Consider the following 4614-nt stretch of genomic DNA (forward strand, 5'->3'; position numbering starts at 1 on the left):
AGTATGTAGGGTTTATAATGAATATATATATATATATCTGGCAGTATGTAGGGTTTATAATGAATATATATATATATATCTGGCAGTAAATTGCCAAGTGTTAGTCAAGATAACAATTCAGTACCTGGTAGTTTTCACATAAGGAAATACTGCATTTGGCTTGGCCATCAACACCTGAAATGCGGACTTGAGTTTCTTTGGATTTGGAAGATGAGTTGGAAACAAAAAGAACAATCAAAAGTTTAAAATTTTAATAATAGAAATTTGGTAATACAAAAAACAACATGTCATAACGTTTGGGACAACATGGGCCCTGTTGGTCCATCTCAGCTGTTCCATCCTGTTCAAATTAGGATAGCCTTCAACCTACAAACTATACATAAACATTGCACATCTTTATTACTAATACTAGCTTCCTTAAATTTAAAAGTACATGTCAGTCCCAAGTTCTCAAATAAAACCCACTCATTGCACCCATTATACCCAACAAACTGTGAACGCTTAACTCCTACACTAGTCTTAACCACTGTATTTATACTTATAGCCTGAAAATAAATACTCAATACCAATTACCAGTAGCCTATTGTTAACACTGTTACTGTTAAGCCTAACGTTTAAGAACCAATTATGTTATTTTTTATCACTACTTTGTCTTTAAACTAAAATAATAAAGTTTATCTTTAATTATATATAACTTAGAAATATAACTTTATAATTTAATAGAACTGACAATATATGTAACATTAATAATAAAATGTATTTAGCCTTATTAATATTATAACCTACTTAAACTTTACTTATAAGTTATATCTATAGTATAGGCTAAATTTAAACTAATCGACCTAAATTCAAGTAAACAAGTTAACTCTTAAAACACCAAGAGACAATAAACTAATTTCTATATTGTATTTATTTAAGAAAACAATGTATTTACCTTGTTTTACGATTTATCAGTAAGTTGAAATATACCTAAGCGTAAAGACTAAAGTATCGTTACACTTCTTAAGTCTATTTTAACGTTGTAGTAAAATTTACACCTCTAAACTCTAAAACTTTGACCGTTTTACTTATATTTACCAATCTTACTATATCTAGTTATTATTGTGTTATTTAACCAACGTTACTACGAATTATAATATTAATGTTAAAATAACTTTCAGAAATTTATATGAGCTTAACTTTTCAACGTCCTCCCTCTCCAGTCGCGCCCTTTTTAATACAGACGTTTTGGAATTTAATTAAATTCCATCATCAGCTTTAACATCTAAAAAAAAAGAAGTTATTTCATAATATTTGAACTAGAAAAAACAATATTAGCATTGAGCGAGTTTATGTGCCATACTACATTTTTGGAAACACTATACACTATACAAAATTATCACGATATTAAGTTTTGAAGTCTTTGAAAAAAAAAATCTGCAACGTATATATGTTATCGCCTAATGTGCACGTTAATTTGCGGTTTATTTTAATTTTCTTTGTTTTTAATATATGTTGTTTTGTTTTGTTTTTATGACTAATAAGTCTTGCAGTGGGATTAAAACTATTTGGGATCGAGAGCAAAGCTTTAGGGTCGGTCACTTTGCCGGAATCACAACATTTATTTTTCTAGGCCTAAAGTAATCATGATGGCTATCCTGAAGAGTTTAATTGACGTACTAATCATTCTTGTTCTGAGGTGTTTAACTCATGTATTCACGATGGTTGTCATAAGCTGTTTAATTAAAGTTGTCATGATGGATGTTATAAGGTATTCAACTAAAGAAGTTATGATGGCTCTCTTCAAGTATTAAGTTAAGTAATCATGATTGATATCTTGAAGCATTTAATTAACCTATTCATGAAGGTTATCATAAATTATCTAATTAACGTAGTCATGGTGATTGTTATAATCTGTTTAATTATCTTAGTCATGACTGTTTCTTGAGGCATTCAACTAATGTATTTACAGTGGTTATCATAAGCTGTTTAGTTAATGTAGTCATGATGCTTTTCGTCAGGTGTTTGACTAATGTAGTCATGATAGTTGTGCTAATGTATTTAACTTACCCAGTCATGATGGTTGTTTTGGTGTATTTGACTAAAGTAGTAACGACGGATACCCTGAGTTATTTAACTAAATAGTTATGATGGCAGTCTTCAAGTATGGCTGTTCTCGTGTATTTAAAACCCCACTCCCTTGCTACCATTAGTTAATTTATCATTTTTAAAACATTTCTTGAATCCGCTGCTTATTGTTAATTTTTTTACTTGTCGAACCTGAATGCCGCAGAATAGGTTGGTTTTTAAATGGTTTTATGCTAAATTTATGGAAAGTTATTTCAAACATTTGACATGGAGGAATGGCAATGATGTTCTTTTTTTTTAATCAAGGAATAAAATATTTTCTAAGGAGTTCAGACACCCTCTTGATGTTTCACGTAAAGAATAACATCAATGTATTGCACTATATTTTCATGTTGTCATCATTTATACATTAAGGAAGATGTTTTCTCTCTTCCCCCTAATTCACATTTTTGCTTAATTTTATTTTAAATGACATTTTATAGGAAAATAAATTATACGATTATTTTTAAAGACAAATTTCTGTCTTTCACCACACAATTTATGGAGAAAAAGAAAACTAAATGAACGTCATATTTTAGTCTTGAGCAGATAGATGTCATTTAATTTTAAAACGTTAAGAATAAGTTGAACTTAAATATCGTGTAAAAAACAACATACCATTCCATTGGAAACAGACAGAGAATTATTGATAATATTGTAACACTAATTACAGAATGTATTAGTTAGCAGTAATAACTAATAAAAATTAAATGTCCCGTTCACTACCTCATCATACAAAACAGTCCTAGTAAATTACAAATTTTGTTTAATGAAATTTTACACATTAAAATCACAAATTTAAGCTTAACGTTGATCCACTGAAAAGCATATTCATATTTCCGTTCATTAGTTTGTTTTTAAGCTAAAAGTTACATAATGGGCTATCTGTGCTTACTGCAGGTATCGAAACCCACTTTAAAGCGTTGTAAGCCTTCAGATATAACATTAAACTACTTGGGGGGGGGGTGTCCTATTTATTCGAAATATTTGTTCATATTACTGTTACTTATATTATTATACCAGTTTTCATTTTTATATATACCTATCATGATTAGGTGTTGTTAAGCGCAAAGCTACGCAGTAAAGCTATTTGTATTGTTCACACAACGGGTATCGAAATCCGAATTTAGCATCATAAGCCCACAGAGATTTATCGTTCAGCCACAGCGGAGGGGGGGGGCTTAGTTAGTATATAGCTTCAAATTTAGGTTATTGCTGCACGACGACATTCTCTTAATTACCTGGTAATATGTACTCAACATGCTCATAAAATAAATGTTTTTTGTCAATGCAATTCGATTGGCAGTTATGAACACACACACACACGCCCCCCCCCCAAAAAAAACAGACTAGCTTTCTCGCCAATCTTCTCCCCAGGCGTTTTTCAAATCATTTAGATTTTTTTAATTGTGATAAGCTGTTGCAAAAGAAAAATCTTGGCTATACAAAATATTACTAATATGCAGACAAAATGCCCGCAAAATAATGCAAAAGAAAAGTCTAACATTTATGCCAATCACTTGTAATAAATAAAAGCCACTATAAAAAGATTAAAATGCCATGAACTTAGTTGTAAAAAACAAAACACAATTTATGTTCACTGGTAATAGACTTGTAACTAATTGTTTATGCTTCTTTTGAAGATTTTTTAATGTAACTCGGAAGTACTAGATTTAGCTAATCAAACTATCTAACCTAAATTAGAAATGCGGAACATGAGGAATCTATCTATCTATAAATACACACACACATATCAGAATTCTTCTTTTTAAGAGTACAGGAACGTTTTTTGTTGTTTTTTTTGCGATTCCTAAAATTTCATCTTAATATCAACACTGATCCATCAATATTCGTATGCGCTGAACATTCTGAGAAAAAAAGAATAAACTTATTACGAACAGTTATTGTGTGTGCGTGTAAGTGAAGGAATTTCACGGAAAACAAACGGAACTTCTTTCATTGACTGATTGAAAGATAGGAGCATGAACGTAAAAAAAAACGCAGTTTTTAATGTCAGTATTATATACATGCATGATTTTATTACACCATGTCGAATAAACAGATTTGAATTGTATATATATATATATCCCCCTTGGCACTTTTTATAGAAATGACAACTGTCAAAACAATCACTTCGGTAGCGGTACTTTCTTGCACTCACTAAAATGAGAAGGAACGGTGGCATCCAACGGAAACAATCCCCACGACTACTTAGCGAACCTGAACGCTCTATTGTGCTGGATGCATCCATTGTATCGAAAACCTAAAATGTGTGCCAATAATGCATTGGCTAAAAAACAAACGCAATGCAATTTTCCAATTAAAAATAACATATGGAATGACAAAAGACGGTTGTAAATGCCCCATAGACAATCATATCGCATATACTCTGATCCAAGGAATTGAGTTGAGTGCACATTTTATATTTATTCATCACCATTTTTAGGAAAATTACCGTCGAATTGTTTCAATAGGCATCTGCTAATAATACACAAAGAGGATTCAATA

The 4614-nt window shown here is 30.7% G+C and overlaps 1 protein-coding gene across 3 annotated transcripts in view; it reads right to left on the bottom strand.

Annotated features, from left to right (window-relative positions):
• LOC111086062 overlaps nucleotides 1-1130 on the bottom strand; it is an 11088-nt gene extending 9958 nt beyond the window's left edge. For 2 of the 3 annotated variants that reach the window (XM_022387465.1, XM_022387464.1), the window contains exon 1: nucleotides 125-563. The gene's annotated coding sequence lies outside the window, so the exon portion shown is untranslated. Of the gene's footprint in view, nucleotides 1-124; nucleotides 564-934 lie in introns of those variants that run through there. The other variant, XM_022387466.1, reaches the window with a different exon arrangement.
• Nucleotides 1131-4614: the final 3484 nt, after the last annotated feature.

The sequence above is a fragment of the Limulus polyphemus genome, unplaced genomic scaffold (genome assembly GCF_000517525.1).
Source record: "Limulus polyphemus unplaced genomic scaffold, Limulus_polyphemus-2.1.2 Scaffold816, whole genome shotgun sequence".
Taxonomy (NCBI): Eukaryota; Metazoa; Arthropoda; class Merostomata; order Xiphosura; family Limulidae; genus Limulus; species Limulus polyphemus.